This window comes from Oryza sativa, chromosome 8 (genome assembly GCF_034140825.1).
Source record: "Oryza sativa Japonica Group chromosome 8, ASM3414082v1".
Classification (NCBI taxonomy): domain Eukaryota; kingdom Viridiplantae; phylum Streptophyta; class Magnoliopsida; order Poales; family Poaceae; genus Oryza; species Oryza sativa.
In genome coordinates, this window is record NC_089042.1 from 12,500,550 (window position 1) to 12,519,911 (window position 19,362).

The window sequence follows — 19,362 nt, forward strand, 5'->3', positions numbered from 1 at the left end:
TACGGGCCTTGCAAAATCGGATGTTGAAGCGAACTCTATGAACATGAGAACTTTCGGTCGAACCTTGGAGATGCCTCGTCGGAGACAACACATGCCCAATAGTAATCGACTAAACTCGGTAGGGTCCACCATATACCAAGTCTTATATAGAACCGCATCTCGTATATAGAAGGAGTTTCCGATAAGAAAGGACAAATAGAGTTCAAGTTAGAAACGACCAGGACTACTTGGATCGTATCCATATTTATCTCTCTAGTTCTACTTAGACAAGGAGACATCTATGGGTATAAATACAAGACCCCCTAGGAGGAGAGGGGACACACAAGCCAGAACAAACCAATACGCCGCCAAACATCGACATCAGAATTAGCCTAGACAGACCCAATTTGGTGCATGCGGAGGCCGACAAGGGGATCTAGCGCTACCTCTAATCTCGACGAGTTCGTACTTGAGGAGGAAGACTACCCTGTCGTCGACTATGTGTTGGTGATCCATGCCGCCAAGTCAACGACAGCTAGATAGGTTATCCCAATTATTGTACTTGTATGATTCGGATGAACAAAGAGCAACACCGGCTTCGGCCAATAGGAGTAGGGTTGTTACCTTCTTGTGAAGGGGCCCAAACCTGTATAAAAATCCTTGTCTATGTCTCTTTTACCTCAATCTCACATATACCCTGGTACCAACGACCCCCATACCATGCAAATACCATAATCATGACCTAAAATGTCGACAGTGGCGCGCCAGGTAGGGGAATTTTGGTGCTCCAAGGTTTTGACGAGATGGGTTCAAGAGATGGATTCTCTGACAACAAACTAGTCGACGACTTCGGTTGCCTTCAGGTGGTCGAGAGATGCCTACTCCTGGTTTTCGACCAGTCGGTTGTAGTGATTTCTCTCCACCTATTAGTTCTCTTTAGGTGATTCAGAGATGCCTCCTCCTAGTTTTCGACCAGTCGGTTGTAGCGATTTCTTGCCACCTATCAGTTCTCTTCAGGTGATTGAGAGATGCCTACTCCTGGTTTTCGACCAGTCGGTTGTAGCGATTTCTCGCCATCTATCAGTTGTCTATAGGTGATCGAGAGATTCCTACTCCTGGTTGTCGACTAGTCGGTCATAGCAATCTTCCGCCACCTATCACTCAACTTCTATTAGTCTAGACGATGACTACAACTGGTCTTTCGACCAGTGACGTAGCGGTCCTCGCACCTCAACTCCTAGTGGTTGAGGTATGATTACAGCTGGTCTTCGATCATCAGCGGCGTAGCGATTCTCCCACTACCTCTATGATTTATTGAATACAACTACACACTCGGTCTTCGCCTTGTGTGGTAGTGACCTCATCAACCCATTTGCGTCAAATTCTGTAAGTGTTTGTATGTGCAATATTTTTCCGTTGATCCCCTTTTCTTATATCGCCCTATCTTGAAGTCGTCCTATTATTCCTTTACGCTATTCTAAATGCATATTAACTAAGCCGTGTAATCGGGAATTGGCTTTCCCAACTTCATGGCTAGGGGCTAGGATTTTGTTAGCTTCAACTTGGTTTGTTATAAGATTTAAGCTGCCTTTGTGGAAAAATGACTTTTCCATAAAGACAGGTGAGGGCTAGGAAGTGTACCATACTCCAATTATTGAGTACAGCTTTAGCTAGAATACTCTTTTATTGTCACATGCAAATTCAATTTATTTTCAATTTTCAAATTCATATTATATCGTGTTACCCTTGAGCGTTCGCTCGGGGGCTATTTGTATCTAACAATTTGTTTTGAGTTTTGATTTCAGGAATGTCAGACTTCAGGGCTTTGTCGCGGACTTTATAACTACTCGATTACTCGAGAATGGTTGGTGGAGTTCGACAAGGATTACGGAATAAAGTAACGCTGTACCCGCTGAGACAAAATTTTCTGACTTCAATCCAAATTCTTGATTACGGCAAGATAAGGAATTAAGTCACATTCTCCTCACCTCCTCGGTTGTCCGAGAATGGTTAAGCGAGCACAAAAACTGATATTCCAAGGTCTTCGGTTGAGAACATCAAGTCGATCATTTGCATTGAAGTCGGAGGCTTCTATCAGGGTTATGAATAGCACATATCCAATAGTAATCGACTAAGCTCAGCAGGGCCCACCATATACCAAATCTTATATGGAATCGTACCTCGTATATAGAAGGAGTTCCGGATAAGGTAGGACAAATAGAGTTCAAGTTGGAAACGATAAGGACTACTCGGATTGTATCCATATTTATCTCCCTAGTTCTACTTGGACAAGGGGACATCTATGGGTATGAATACAAGACCCCCTAGGAGGAGAGGGGACACATAAGCCAGAACAAACCAATATTCCGCCAAACATCGACATCAGATATTAGCCTAGACAGATCCAATCTGGTGCCTGCGGAGGCTGATAAGGGGGATCTAGCGCCACCTCTGATCTCGATGAGTTCGTACTTGAGGAGGAAGACTGCCCTGTCGTCGACTATGTGTTGGTGATCCATACCGCCAAGTCAACGACAGCTAGATAGGTTATCCCAATTATTGTACTTGTGTGATTCAGATGAACAAAGAGCAATACCAGCTTCGGCCAACAGGAGTAGGGTCGTTACCTTCCTGTGAAGGGGCCTGAACCTGTATAAAAATCCTTGTCTCTGACTCTTTTACCTCAATCTCGCATATACTCTACCTCAATCTCGCATATACTTTAGTACCAACGATCCCCATGTCATGCAAATACCGTAGTCATGACTTAAAACGTCGACAACATCAAACCAGTAGCAACAACCCCACCGGAGATGATTTGAAAGAACGGCGCCACTTCATCGTTGTGGAGGAAGAAGAGTTCCCACCACAAGGCAAATCTGTTTGACATGTGGATCCAAACACCAGTACAAACCTCCATAGCAACCCTGCGAACAGCACAAAGCTCCGTTTAACTTCTTTCGAGTTGTATACAAAAGGGGAAGAAGAAAACCTAGAACGAGATAAACTCGATATATAGGCTGCGTTCTTTCCCACCCCCAACAGTGCTCACGGAAAACGGAGCGATCCATTAGCACATGATTAATTAAGTATCTGCTATTTTTTTTAAAAAAAATGGACTAATATGATTTTTTTAAGTAACTTTCGTATAGAAACTTTTTACAAAAAAATACACCGTTTAGTAGTTTGAAAAGCGTGCTAACGGAAAACGAGGAGTAATAGCCTGAAAAGAACGCAGCCATAATGGGTATAAACCCGATAGCACTTGGCAAACCGTGACATAATATAATGCATGTAGCTCTAGGCCAACCACGTCATAAAAATGATACCAAATTACACCTGACTTCTATGGAGAAAAAACCAGTTTTAGAGAAGTCATGAAAGCATGCTATTGGCCAGTTTTAAAAATTACTGTGCATAGCAATGAATTTTAATAAAAAAGTTCTTTTTTGCAGCGAGCAAAGGAATTTTGAAGGTATTAGGTTAACACAGTGCATATATCACAAAAATGAGTATGCTTAAGTCCCTATAAGACATACAGCTCCACCACACCTGAAAACTTAAGCGTGTAGCATGCATTTTAATCTACTCTCGAGTGACAAATCTCCCGGATGGTGTAGACTAAGTGCATCTTATCCGAGTGGCTTCTGATCCAAGTGGTTATTTCTTGTGGGATATACCGAAGTAAATGTGATAATTGAATACTGACTAGTGCAAATACTCGGCTAGTGACCCTCGTGGGGCATAACAATTGATTGAAAGCTTGAGTGTAGGAGATAGGCTCATGGCCATGAATTCCTATTGGCAGTAGTAGAGGAAACATATGGCAAAGACGAGGTCACTCATAAACAGTAGCGGTGTCGGCCAACCATGAGGGCAAAGCTATCTGTTGGCGGTGACGTAAGAAACCAGCAGAGGCAGTAAGTGGCAAAGAGCCAAAGATGAGGTCACGCATCATTAGCAGAGGCAGTCTATGGTGAAGACGTAACCTCCCATCAGTGACACGACAAAACTAGACGGGTGTAGAGGAGTTGTCACCATGAGTACATGTTACTATTTTTAAACGACATCATTAGAAATATGAATTCCTAGCAATAGCGTAGAAATAGCCATGGTATATTTATAGTTACAGAAATAATCCTCAAACGCACGGATACACCATTGTAACATTTCACTCAAAAGTATTCCAAGGTATCGTATTTATTCAATCCAAGGGATGATTTATAAAAGAGAGAACTCTGCTAATATCTTCATACATACATATCCTTGCGGTGATTTTTCGTCCGACACCCCCTTCCCCCCCTAAAATCCCAGTCGGAATTCCATATCACACAAATAGAATCCCACATTGAGCACACCTCCTCTTCAAATCCCACATCATCACAATCGTCACAGGACCGCCTTCGTCCGTCGGCGGTGCGCACCAGCAGCCCCCGCCCTCGAATCCCAATCGCGAGCCAAAAAAAAGAAAGTCCGATTCAATCGCCCGTCCCCGTCCCCCCCCCCTCCCAAAATCTCACATGTCCGATTCAATCGCCCGTCCCCGTCCCCCCCCCCCCTCCCCAAATCTCACATTACACAAATCCCCCCTCCCTAAATCCCACTCGGAATCAGACAAATAGAATCAGAGACAAGAAAAACTGAAGCATATACACACAAATTTTATCCAAAAATTCCCATACAGCTAGATCGAAGGGGAGGGTGCCGCCGTCGCAGGTACGCCGGGCCGCCGCCGGCTCCCCTCCCGCTGGATCCAACGGAGGGGAGGGCGCCACCGCCGCTGGGACGCCGACGGGCTGCCGCCGCCTCCCCTCCCGCTGGATCCGGCGGAGGGAAGGGCACCGCCCTTGTTCGCCCCCTCCCCTCCTGCCGGGAGGGCGCCGTCGCCTGCTGCCACCGCCCGCCACGGTCGAGCCCTCCCGCAGCCCCATGGCAGGGGAGAGGAGGCGAGGGGCGGAGAGGCGTCGCCGCCCGTCGCTGCTCTCGGCCATAGCTCCCCGGCTCGTCGCGGACCACTGCCTTGGCATGGGGTCGCACGTAGAGGGATAGGGAGAGAGGAAGCGCCACGGCTGAGTCGCCGGCTCGAGGGAACGGCGTCGTCAGCTCGGGGGAGGGCGCTGCCGACTGGGGGGTACGGGGAGCAACGCCGACATGGGGGGAGGGACGGAGATGGAGGGCGCCTGCCGCTGAGGAGAGAAGAAGAAAAAACAAGAGGAGAGAGACTGTATGTGAGAGAGAAGAAAGAGACAACAGGCACCGGATGAACCGATGAAGAGATAAGGCTGAGTATGGATCGGTGGATCAGTTGCTTGTTGTGCTTCCCAACCTCTCTCTCTCTGCGTCGCATCGGTTTGATCAAACAAGCCTACTACCATACGAGTATATATGGATCCATCCTCTTTACAAAATTATGCTCACTAAACAGGAGTAATGTGATGTTTGGATCCAGTACTAAGGGTGTGTTTAGTTAACGTTAAAATTAAAAGTTTGGTTGAAATTGGAACGATGCGACGGAAAAATTGAAAGTTTATGTGTGTAGGAAAGTTTTGATGTGATGAAAAAGTTGGAAGTTTGAAGAAAAATTTTGGAACTAAACTCAGCCTAAAATTTAAATTTTAAAATTTAAATTTTAAGTTCCTGTCACATCGAATTTCAGATCTTTTTCCTTCCCTATCTGCTCTACTTCTATTTATTTTCACTGTCTATATCTAGATATTTGACCTCAAATGCAATTGATAAATGGAAAAAATATTTTCTCTAATATAATTTTGAATTTTAATTTAATTTTTAAAACATAAGTTTAAAGTTTTCTTTATGTAGTTTGGTTTTCAGCATTGTTTTTTAATTCACTAAGAACACATATATAAATGTTTTATCTGTAAAATATATTTTGATCGCTAATAAATCATTATAGCTATAATCAAATTTGGGCTCCCAATGAGGACAACCATAGATAGAGTACAAGAAAAATATAAGAAAAATATAATTTTGATATGCCACGATTTAGATGTGTCGATCAATTTAACTTTAGGCATTTTTATCTGGTAGCAACACATGAGTATATTTTCACAATTACATTGCATAGAGTAGAGTAATGTAATTGTGAAAATATAGAGGGTATTGGGGTACGTTGGAACGAGGATCTACGTAATACGATATCAAGCAAACGAAAGACAAGGATTATACTGGTTCAGGCCCCTTGATAGGTAATACCTCTAATCCGGTTTGTATGGGATTATATGATGGAAATCACAGATTACAAAGGGAATAATAGAACTCGATGATACCGACGAGACCGTAGTCGAGTTGGTTCGACTAGATCACCCGGTGACTTGGCTCCTGTAAGCTCCGGCTTCGTAGGCTGTGGTGGATGTGTTGGCGGTGAGATTCGATGCCTTAGGTCCTGCCCAGGGGGTCCCTTTTATATCGTGGGTCAGTTGATCTCCAAGTAGGACTCGAAGATATCGAACCCCACACGGTATGGCAAAAACCCAGTCTTGTCCGAGTAGAACTCCTTCCATCCGTGGATTCTGTATCTATTACATGATAGATTTCCTTAACGCATACAGAAACTATCCGTATACGCGCTGGTATACCATATCAGTATACAACGTATATCCAAGGACGTAGGGTATACCTTATCCGTAACCCTGGCAGTAGCCCTTGACTTCTGCTTATATGAACTCATGCAACCGATCACGACTTCTGTTGTCGGAATCGTTGTCGTTCTCATCTGGTCGATCTCGGTGTGAGAACTGTAGAGACAAAGAGTTATCGACAACATCGTACGAAGTTCAACGGTCATGAGTGAATTTAAATTGAAGTCAACCCAGAATTTTCCGACGGCAATCTCTCTCCTTTCCTTGGAATACGCACCGTCGGTAGTGGGCTTATTTAAAGGAGTTTTGGGGATCCATTTTGAAGTCCGTTTGCCACATAACTCTCCAGTCTTCAAGCACCCTTCGTCTTCTCCGCTCCCGCAGAGAAAACCCTAGCTTGCCTCTTTCACTTTGCTTTGTTCCCCGGCGATCCTCCAGCGACGATGGATCTCGACAAGTCCACCTCCACCACAGCGTCCCTGAAGAAGTTGCAGGACGACGACACCCTCCCTGCTCGCGGGACCATGCAGAGGGAGATAGGAGGTACTGAACTCGAACCCATCTTGGGCAGTATGGTTGCGGTCGAAGATTACATTTCTTGTGGTTTTCTTCCTCCGCCTTCCGAATTTCTTCTTCTCGTCTTGAACTTCTATGGTCTTTCCTTGCTTCAGCTGAACCCCAATTCAATCGCATTCCTTAGCATTTTCTCCTATCTTTGTGAGGCCTACATTGGGGTAGAGCCTTTCCTTGATCTTTTCTATTTTTATTATGAGTTGCGCTGGATGGAACCCAAAAAGGTATCCGGATGTATCGGATTCCGACTACGGGATGGATGGCCTGAAGTCGCGATATATCCCTTTCCAGTGCCTCTCTTCTCGCAGCAAATGGCGAGCGAGATGGTTCTATCTTTAGATAGAGAACTCGGATCCTGTTGTTGTTGTCTTTGAAGAACAACCAGACAAGATCCTTGAGTGGACCGCCAAACCCGACCTGACTCCCTCCCTCCAATCTTTCATCGACATCATCGATGACCTCCGAGTACGGGGGTTGTCGGGGTACAAAGTCGCTGCCCACCCGGCCTTTGACTACTCTGGGCCGGAGGACGCGACCCGGGTTTCTCCTCGGGGTATTTTTCTTGTAATCCAGATTTTGTTCCGGATGTGCCTGTTTCCCCTGACTTATCGAGTTCCTGTTCTCGATCTACAGGTTTGGATAGCGACACCGTGGCACGCCGCGTCGGCCAGGTGATGATCAGTGGCCCTGCGATGGCGAGCGACATCCCCGTCCCTCTTTGCGAGAAGGGTCCGGCCGAACACGAAGCCGCGATCAACGTGAGTGTACTCAATGACTCCTTTATCTTTTTCTTCCAGGATCGCATTGTGACTTCATGTTACGCAGGCTATCCCTTTGACAGATGTCATCGGGCCGCTTGCGGATCATCAGGCAGCAGCGTCATTGAAAGAGGGCGTCGCGAAGAGGGCGTCGCGAATAAGGCGTTCGACGTTGCTGCTGCTGCTACCACAAGCGGCAGCAACGTTCCGAAGAAGGGGAGGAAAATTCTCCTTTGTACTCGGGACCCGTCGGAAGGCGCCTAATCCGTCGGTAGGCCTCTCTGGTTTTCTTTAGCGCGTAGTCGGAATGTTTTGACCTCACACGATGTTATCTTGCTTAGGCCTCGGACGCGTCTCCCCCGCCTCAGCGAAGACAGAGGCTGGTGACGATCGACAAGAAGTAAGTAGATGTTTCCGAAGTCTTTTCATTCATGAAACCTTGATCGCCTGATTTTATGAAAGAGTGGAAATTCTTTGCAGGGCGGCGCGGGCGAAGGCGGCGCAGGATGGGTCCGGGGCGGCCTCCAGCGCGTCCCCTGTAGTAGCCTCGACTGATGTCGTGGTCGTGACTAGGGATCGGGAGGGGACGCCAAGCGGCCCCGCCGGCGGCCTTGTGCCCACTCGGGGCCCGCCTGCTAATGCCCTCACCTGGGGGGAGCTCCAGGCCGAGATCGAGGAGGCCAGGGCGGCAGCGTCGTCGGCTAACCAACGCGCCGACAAGCCAGCACGAGACCTGGTGGAGGCCCGTGAGGACCTCCTGAAGATGAGGGAGCTGGTGGCTGGCAACGAAAGGCAGCGACAAGGACTCGAGCACCGGATGTCGGAGCTCAAGAACAACTTGTCAGAGATCCGCGGCTGGTTGCGGGTATCTTACACCAGCCTACACCAGCTTGCTGGGGAGTGCGGCGTCACGATCACCATCCCGGCGAACCCCGACGAGTTCTCGCTGACGTCCTCGCTTGTGGAGCTGGCTACGGCGATGGAGGAGATCCCCTTCAAGCATGCAACCAGGATCGGCGAGGAGACGTCCAACGGGATCTACACTGGGGCGTGCCACGTCCTCGCATGCGTGAAGCTGGCCTATCCCGACCTTGACCTCAAAAGGGCTCTGGATCGGGGGGCTGCCGATGACACGCGCAAGGGCGTGATGGAGGAAGTCAGTGACTTGGGGGAGTATGTTCTCCCCCTTTTTGAAGAGTAGGATTCTGTTTGCCTTGTACCCCTTAACAAACATGCTGTAAAAACTTCTGCGGGTTCGAACTGCTTTTATGTATGCAGTTGTTTCCTTTGTTTTCTTAGCATGTGATTCCGAGCACTTTGTTGTCGTTGTAGAGATGTCGACATCGAGGATGTCCAGCAGCACGGGCAGCCTGAGATGCCGGTGGTCGTCCCGGCACTTGCACTTGAGACGTACGTGCAGCAGGAGGATGTCGCAAAGACTGTCCGTGGAGACGAACACGGCGATGACGTCCTTAGGTTTGCATTTTTGGCTTTACTTCCTTCACTCTTTTGTTCGGATTGACTAAGTTTGCTGTGTTCTCGGGAGACAAGAACAACTTGACTCAGTCCTTTCCATGCTGGGCAGACCTCGAGAGTGCGTTGGCCGACCGAAATCGTCGAATCCAATACTGGAAGACGAAGTTTGAGGTGGCCGAACTCGAGAAGACCTTGACGGGAGTGAAGAAAGACCAGGCTGTGGAAGCCCTCCGAGGTCGCGAGGTATGGTTCAATTCGTAACTCAGGAGCTGCTGCATGGCAATGGCTGGAGTCTGTAGGGAGCTCCGAGTTCCTCGCGGGAATCCCGAGGAGTCGGTGGCCGGGTACATCTCATGGTTGAATGGGGCCTGCACATAGCTCGAAGGGATCGGCAAGCGCATCGACGAGGCCCTGAAGCAGGAGTGTCGTCGGTCGAGCCACTATGCCGGAGGGCATGTGCTGGCCTGTATCCGAGATCACCGCCCGCAGCTGCAGCTCGAGTTCCTCCATGAAGGGTTCTCGCGTTCTCGGAGGACTCCCGCAGAGATTGACCAACTGGCGCAGTCGATGGCGCCGCTTGCCGAGAAGGTCTTTCAGTCCATGGATTGGCGTTGGCCGTCCTGGTAGTCTTTGTGTCCTGTAGAAAATATCTCAAGGAAACATGTAATATATTTTGGAATATTTACAAATTGTAAGAGGTACTTGTGAAATAGAAAAGAAATCTATCTAGCTAAGTTCTCTTACTCTGGATATGTTGTGTATGAGTGTTTTCTCATTTTGCGACTTTGATCAGTCACTTGAGTCATACACTCTCCCTAGCCCCCAGCCTTGTCGTCGGAGAAACGTTCTCGGAGGATAAAGCTCTTGGACCCTTGACCTGCCTTGGTTGAAAAAGCACTGACCCTAGCCCCCAGCCGTGAAGTTGGAAAACTCAATTTCCGATTACACGGCTTGGTTAATACGCACGGCGAGAACTCTTACATGACCAGATCTTACATGGTCGTTTGTTTCTACATGATCCGACAAGGCCTTATCCGCTCAGGGCGTCCGTAGCCGAAGTTCCCTTAGGTTCCTCAGAGGCCTTGTCAAGACAGCGTAAAGGGACATGAGGATTGGTTTCAACGCTAGGTGTCGTCGTGGTAAGGGATCGTCGGGAAGGAACACTTTGACCGTAATCTTTACCTGAAATCAACTTTATTGAAATCGTAAGATGTCTTACAAATATGAATACTATTGATTTATACATAAAATTTATGTCACACCCTAAAAATCCCCAAATATATAAATTGATGTTTAATTGGAATTATTAGAAATGATTTTAAAAGCCTAGAAGAAAAGATCTAATTTTAAATACTAAATTCCAATATAAAAGTGTACTAGATAAAATTTTATTAAATACTTCATTTGACTCTATAGTTCCTAGATTTTTCTGGGCTTTATTTGAGCCAAGGAAGTATTTTTAATAAATGGAATTGCATTTCATGAATAATTTAAATTGAAAAAGGTTTTAAAAGTCCCTGTTTTGGCTTTGGGCCGAAAGTCGGCCCAAAACCCTCTCTCTCTCTCTCCCCAGCCCAAGTCAGTGCGCAGCCGCCGCTCTCCTCTCTCTCTCCCGCTGACAGGTGGGGCCCACCTGTCAGGGCCGTCTTCCTCCTCGCGCCGCCGCAGCCCCTTCCAAATTCGGCCGCGTCTTTCCCGATCCGGTCAAATTGGTAGAGGGGAAATGATCCCCTTGATCTCCTCTATCTTTTCTCTTATAGAAACTTCGTCTAATTTTGTTTGGAAATCGTCGGATTCGAGTTTGATTCGTATTCGTCTCTCTCCTCTAACCCTAACCTTTCCTTCTCGTCGCCGACCGCCGTGGACCTCCATCGCCGCCGCCTAGCCCCTATAAAAGGACCCCCGGGACCTCTTCTATCCGCCGCCACCCTCGCCTCAGCTCGCCGCCGCCTGTAGCGCCGCCTCCGCGTTAGCCCTTGCATCGCCGTCGCCGCCGCGAGTTCAGCCGTGCGCCGCCGCCGCTCCGGTCGTCGTCGTCGCTCTGGAAGGCCACCGTCGGGATCGCCAAGTCGTCGCCGTCCTCGTCCACCCCTGTCACGCCCGGAAATTCACTAGTAATTTCCGAATTTATTTGTGCATAAAATCCTCGTCCAGGAATCAGCCGAGGTACACAAACTGACAATTTAATATACAGATTCATCAAATTAACTAAAAGGATAAATACTTACTTAAGAGGCACTTAGTCCTCACCATGAAGAAAACTGCAGCGGAAAATAAAATCTAGCGAAGCTCCGGCTCCACTCCCACAGGCAGCTCAACTGGGGTATAAGCCAAACGTCTTCTCCTTCTGGATCCTTTTTCTTCAACTGAGGTTGATTGATTATTGCAAGGTGAGCATATGACATACTCAGCAAGCCACACAACAAATATGCAAGTGCACAAGGATACCAAAGGATGGCATAATATAGGCTCATTTGCGAAAGCAGCATTTAGCAAAGAGTTAAGAGTAGTAAAACAGTAGAGTAATTAATCAGAAATTTTAATCAACACTGAACAGCACACCCATGCTGTACAGGCCCAACCATCCTGAACAACCATACCCGGCTGTACAGATCTAACTCCAAACCAGGAGCTAAGCAAATTATTACCAGTTATAACATCTATAATTATGGTGAGAGGTGTGGGACTAATCACGAAAAACATTGCTCAACTCGCCCATAACCGCGGGCACGGCTATTCGAATAGTTTTACTCTGGCCAGAGGTGTACCACTGTACCCACAAGACACAGCCTCAACATCATGTCTACCATGCGTCGCGATACTGGAAAGTACCCGAATAGAGGCTGTGACAATACCCTCTGCACAACACAACTCACCACAGTGCACCATTCCTGGATCATAATCACCCCCTTATAAAACAAGGCATGGACTCCCCAGCGACCCCCGTGGGCTTATCTCCGCCACTTCTCAGTCTGGTGCTCCGCAATGAATCATGCTATACAAAAGGTAAAGCCGTTGCCCACGCTGGCTTGTGGTTGGCACGGTTAATGTTTCACAATAGTAGCTAGCGAACCGGTCCTTAATTGTCATGAGCACGACTCTCAAAACCATGTGCTCACAACCCACCATTATCAAGTTTTAGTTGGCAAGTAATTAATTAACCAATCACGATTAACCATCGTGAACTATCATTAAACCATCATTAAATAATAATGAATCATAAGTTATCCCAATAGTGTGCTAATGTTTCTAAGCATGGCTAAGCAATCACATCTAATATCTAGCTGAACCAATATATAAAGCTCAACTAGTCAAATTATAATAACCCAAGGTATCAAGGATTAAAGTAATCAATGCAAACAGGCCATAACAAAGGAATAGATTCACACCACCCAGTGACATTCGAAAATAAATGCACAGTTGAAATAAATAGAGAATTTAAATATAGGATCAACATGCTCAAAGGATTGTGTTTAGGATCTGTGTGACTTGCCTTGCAATAATCGGTCTTCAATTAATCTTCTTGAATACTTCCGGCGCACTCGCGAACCTTCACAACAACGGAAACGACAAGCTAACACGCAAAACAAAGAAAAAGACTAATAAAAACCAAATAAACAATACATAAAAAGTAAACAAACATGTAGATCATAATTTTAGATGAATTATGAGACTTGAACGGCCTCATTCTGACTTCAAATGAATTTATTATGAATTTTACAAGATTAAATCTATTTAAAGCCCATTTAAAAAGAATTAAATAAATTTAATTCAATTTATGGAAAATTTTAATATGTAGATCTTTATTTTATACAACTTTTGCAACTTGAACCACATTAAACTGAGTTAAGATGAATTAGTTATGAATTTTTAAAGATTAAATCAGATTAAAACACTTATATAGATTTTAATTAAATTATGACGCAATAATGAATTATTTTTGAAAAGGAAAAGAGGATTATTGCGTCAGCGGGCTCGGGTTCACGGTGGACCGGGCGCACGGGCGACGGTTCACGGGAACGGACGGCCGAGATCGATCCTATCCAAAACGGACGGCCGAGATCGAACGGTCCACGACCGGCTCACGGGGAACGGCAACGATGACGTCAGCGATGACGGCAGCGATGACGTCAGCACCGGCGGCGGCTCGGGAGCGCAAGCTTGCCGGCGAACGACGGCGCTTCGGCACAAACGGAGGGCACCAACGGGTAGAGCGCGATGCGGCGAACTCACCGGTGACCAAAGAAGCGGCGGAGGAACAACGGACAGCGCCGGCGACGAGGAAGAAGCGGCGGCGGAGATCGGGTTGACGGCGGTGACGGAGCTCCGGCGGTCTTCGGCGGCGGCGAAGGGGCGGACGAGGATGGCGGCGACTTGGCGACCACGACGATGGCCTTCCCGAGTGACGACGACGACCGTAGCGACGGCGGCGCACGACTGGAGCGGCGGCGACGACGGCGGCGCGAAAGCTCACGGGGCTAGGGCGCTACACATGACGGCGGGCGAAGGCAAGGGAGGCGACGGGTAGAGGAGAGCTCGGGGGTCCTTATATAGGTGCAAGGAGGCGGCGGCGAAGGCCCACGGCGGCCGGCGACGAGAAGGAAAGATTGGGGAAAAACGAATCCGAATCAAACTCGAATCCGCCTATTTCCAAAGGAAATTGACCGGAGTTTCTATAAGAGAAAAGGAAGAGGAGATCGAGAAGATCATTTCCCCTCTATCAATTCGGCCGGAGATGGAAAGGAGCGACGGAATTGGAAAGCGACGGCGGCGCGGCTCGGCTAGGGTTTCGGGCGGCGGCGGCCGGAGGAAGAAGACAAGACTGACAGGTGGGGCCCACCTGTCAGCGACAGCGAGAGAGAGAGGAGAGCGGCGGCGACCTGGGCCGGACTGGGCCGAGGGAAGAGAGAGAGAAGGAGAGAGGTTTTGGGCCGGCTTTCTGCCCAAAGCCAAAACAGACTTTTAAAAACCTTTTTCAATTTAAATTATTTCTTAAATGCAATTCCATTTATTAAAAATACTTCCTTAGCTCAAATAAATCCCAGAAAAATCTAGGAATTATAGAATTAAGCAAAGTATTTAACAAAATTTTATCTAGCCCAATTTTATATTGAGATTTAGCAAATTAAAAATTAGATCTTCTCTTTTAAGCTTTTAAAATCATTTCTAATTATTCCTTTTAAACAACAATTTATAATTTAAGGATTTTAAACAAGAAAAGCTCTTAACAATTATCATTAGATCATTAATGATCAAATAATTACTGAACTGTTCTTTGTATCATTTAAGAATTGAGCTCCGAAAAATCCGAGAAAATTTCAGAGAGTTGACTTAATCATGGAGAATTTAATAAAAATTAAATCCATCCATGCTTTAGATTTAAGAAATTTTATTTCCCACATTTAACTTCACTTGTAAATTAAAGAACATTTAATATAAATTCTATTAATAATTTATTAAATAATTTATAAATCCTGAAACGAAAATCAGGATGTGACAAACTACCCCCCTTACAAAGAATCTCGTCCCGAGATTCGGAACGGCTAGAAAGAAAAAGGGAATAGGTAAACTGCAGTCTATCTTATTCCATAACTCCGATAATTATTCTAAGGCTTTAATGAAAACTGCTGCCGCTTTGAAACTGGTGGCTGAGCTGCAACACTTGAAGACGCAACTCTTGAAGACGCAACTGGCACTGCATTGGCTCCTGTGACGACAATGTTGTTGACTTGACCTTGCGGCTGCTGATGCTTCGGCTTCGGACACTCTCTTGCAAAGTGGCCTGGCTTGTAACAGTTGAAACATACCTGCTGCTCCCTTCCACTACTGTTATTCTCCTGAGACTGATCCTGCTGAACTGGCACCGGCTGATTAGCTTGCTCGATGTTAACTTTATTGCTTTCATTAGTCTCTGATTTGATCTCACCACCGATGTTCAACTGTTGCGACTGTCCTTGACCAGCGGAAGAAGGTTCACCAATTTGGAGTGGCTTGATACACTGCCTCTGGCTACTACCTTGTGCCTCCTGGAATACAGTCATTCTCCTTTTACGGTTATCCATCCTGTTCTTCTTGTCTTCAAGTCGAATTGCTTTGTCAACCAACTGCTGAAAATCAGCATAGTCATGAGAGATCAACGTAACTGACAGTTCATCCTTTAAGCCTTCCAAGAACTTCTCCTGCCTTTCCTCGTCAGTACGCACATCTTCTGGAGCATAACGTGCCAGACGATTGAACTCATGAAGATACTCTGCCACGGTATGATCCTTTTGCTTCAATGCCCTGAACTCACGCTTCTTCAAAGCAACAACTCCTACAGGTATGTGTGTCTTCTTGAATCCTTCGGTAAACTCTTCCCATGTGATTGGTTGTCCTTCTGCTCTGTTCATCCGGAAATGATCCCACCATTCTGATGCAGGTCCTTGCAACTGATGTGAAGCGAACACGACTTTCTCCTGATCCGTGCACTGGAGCAATTCCAACTTCTTCTCAATAGTGTGCAACCAATCACCTGCTTCCACTGGGTTAGTAGTGCTAGAAAAGGTAGGTGGCCTCACACGAAGAAAATCAGCTAGCTTGTTCTGCGGCGGTGGAGCATTGTTGTTCCCTTGGTTGAGCTGGTTCTGCATTTGCTGTATCATCATGTTCATTAACTGAGTCTGTTGAGCCAGAACTTGAGCAAGAGTTGGGTTCCCTTCATTATTATTGTTTCCACTTCCACTGGCGCGAGTGTTCACCATCTATTGCAGATTAGAGAAGATAGGAGGAGAGGGGTTACACTAAAGTTAAGACCTTAACCATGTTACCACTGATCTGGTGTGTGTAGTTCATTATATTGTTCAAGTTGATTAAGCAAGCAACCTAGTATAGTTACATACTCATCATTGAACTACTCCAATGATGGGAAAGCAACCATACCTACACACAAGCAAACAACAAACGTTCTACCCTACTAACTATTCTTCAAAGATACTTTGGCGGCATAGGTTCTAAGGTAGGATCCAAACTTCATTCCATCTTGACCACTTGGCACTTCAGATCGACCATCACCTTCTTATTCATCGATCCACTTGACTTAACCTCCACAAGTAGACCACATTGGCGTCTTCAAGTTTCAACAACTACTTTCAGAACTACTCAAGTTGAAAGAGAGAGGAGAGTAGACAATGAAACAATTTGCAAAGAATTCTAGATAAGGAAGAAAGGAGGAATTTTCACAAATTATGTTTTCGGAAAATTAGTCCTTAAGGTTTGACCATTTGGCTTATCCTACAGTCGAGATGGCTCTGATACCAACTTGTCACGCCCGGAAATTCACTAGTAATTTCCGAACTTATTTGTGCATAAAATCCTCGTCCAGGAATCAGCCGAGGTACACAAACTGACAATTTAATATACAGATTCATCAAATTAACTAAAACGATAAATACTTACTTAAGAGGCACTTAGTCCTCACCATGAAGAAAACTGCAGCGGAAAATAAAATCTAGCGAAGCTCCGGCTCCACTCCCACAGGCAGCTCAACTGGGGTATAAGCCAAACGTCTTCTCCTTCTGGATCCTTTTTCTTCAACTGAGGTTGATTGATTATTGCAAGGTGAGCATATGACATACTCAGCAAGCCACACAGCAAATATGCAAGTGCACAAGGATACCAAAGGATGGCATAATATAGGCTCATTTGCGAAAGCAGCATTTAGCAAAGAGTTAAGAGTAGTAAAACAGTAGAGTAATTAATCAGAAATTTTAATCAACACTGAACAGCACACCCATGCTGTACAGGCCCAACCATCCTGAACAAACCATACCCGGCTGTACAGATCTAACTCCAAACCAGGAGCTAAGCAAATTATTACCAGTTATAACATCTATAATTATGGTGAGAGGTGTGGGACTAATCACGAAAAACATTGCTCAACTCGCCCATAACCGCGGGCACGGCTATTCGAATAGTTTTACTCTGGCCAGAGGTGTACCACTGTACCCACAAGACACAGCCTCAACATCATGTCTACCATGCGTCGCGATACTGGAAAGTACCCGAATAGAGGCTGTGACAATACCCTCTGCACAACACAACTCACCACAGTGCACCATTCCTGGATCATAATCACCCCCTTATAAAACAAGGCATGGACTCCCCAGCGACCCCCGTGGGCTTATCTCCGCCACTTCTCAGTCTGGTGCTCCGCAATGAATCATGCTATACAAAAGGTAAAGCCGTTGCCCACGCTGGCTTGTGGTTGGCACGGTTAATGTTTCACAATAGTAGCTCGCGAACCGGTCCTTAATTGTCATGAGCACGACTCTCAAAACCATGTGCTCACAACCCACCATTATCAAGTTTTAGTTGGCAAGTAATTAATTAACCAATCACGATTAACCATCGTGAACTATCATTAAACCATCATTAAATAATAATGAATCATAAGTTATCCCAATAGTGTGCTAATGTTTCTAAGCATGGCTAAGCAATCACATCTAATATCTAGCTGAACCAATATATAAAGCTCAACTAGTCAAATTATAATAACCCAAGGTATCAAGGATTAAAGTAATCAATGCAAACAGGCCATAACAAAGGAATAGATTCACACCACCCAGTGACATTCGAAAATAAATGCACAGTTGAAATAAATAGAAAATATAAATATAGGATCAACATGCTCAAAGGATTGTGTTTAGGATCTGTGTGACTTGCCTTGCAATAATCGGTCTTCAATTAATCTTCTTGAATACTTCCGGCGCACTCGCGAACCTTCACAACGACGGAAACGACAAGCTAACACGCAAAACAAAGAAAAAGACTAATAAAAACCAAATAAACAATATATAAAAAGTAAACAAACATGTAGATCATAATTTTAGATGAATTATGAGACTTGAACGGCCTCATTCTGACTTCAAATGAATTTATTATGAATTTTACAAGATTAAATCTATTTAAAGCCCATTTAAAAAGAATTAAATAAATTTAATTCAATTTATGGACAATTTTAATATATAGATCTTTATTTTATACAACTTTTGGAACTTGAACCACATTAAACTGAGTTAAGATGAATTAGTTATGAATTTTTAAAGATTAAATCGGATTAAAACACTTATATGGATTTTAATTAAATTATGACGCAATAATGAATTATTTTTGAAAAGGAAAAGAGGATTATTGCGTCAGCGGGCTCGGGTTCACGGTGGACCGGGCGCACGGGCGACGGTTCACGGGAACGGACGGCCGAGATCGATCCTATCCAAAACGGACGGCCGAGATCGAACGGTCCACGACCGGCTCACGGGGAGCGGCAACGATGACGTCAGCGATGACGACAGCGATGACGTCAGCACCGGCGGCGGCTCGGGAGCGCAAGCTCGCCGGCGAACGACGGCGCTTTGGCACAAACGGAGGGCACCAACGGGTAGAGCGCGATGCGGTGAACTCACCGGTGACCAAAGAAGCGGCGGAGGAACAACGGACAGCGCCGGCGACGAGGAAGAAGCGGCGGCGGAGATCGGGTTGACGGCGGCGACGGAGCTCTGGCGGTCTTCGGCGGCGGCGAAGGGGCGGACGAGGACGGCGGCGACTTGGCGACCACGACGATGGCCTTCCCGAGTGACGACGACGACCGTAGCGACGACGGCGCACGACTGGAGCGGCGGCGACGACGGCGGCGCGAAAGCTCACGGGGCTAGGGCGCTACACATGACGGCGGGCGAAGGCAAGGGAGGCGACGGGTAGAGGAGAGCTCGGGGGTCCTTATATAGGTGCAAGGAGGCGGCGGCGAAGGCCCACGGCGGCCGGCGACGAGAAGGAAAGATTGGGGAAAAACGAATCCGAATCAAACTCGAATCCGCCTATTTCCAAAGGAAATTGACCGGAGTTTCTATAAGAGAAAAGGAAGAGGAGATCGAGAAGATCATTTCCCCTCTATCAATTCGGCCGGAGATGGAAAGGAGCGACGGAATTGGAAAGCGACGGCG

At 46.3% G+C, this 19,362-nt stretch overlaps 1 long non-coding RNA gene across 1 annotated transcript; it reads right to left on the bottom strand.

The window, feature by feature from the left end:
• Window positions 1-2,134: 2,134 nt before the first annotated feature.
• On the bottom strand, window positions 2,135-5,209 carry LOC107281812 (uncharacterized). Its single transcript, XR_001547869.3, has 2 exons — window positions 4,662-5,209; window positions 2,135-2,906 (listed from the first exon to the last, which is right to left on the bottom strand). It is a non-coding gene; the product is annotated as an uncharacterized lncRNA (long non-coding RNA).
• Between the last annotated feature and the right edge of the window lie 14,153 nt (window positions 5,210-19,362).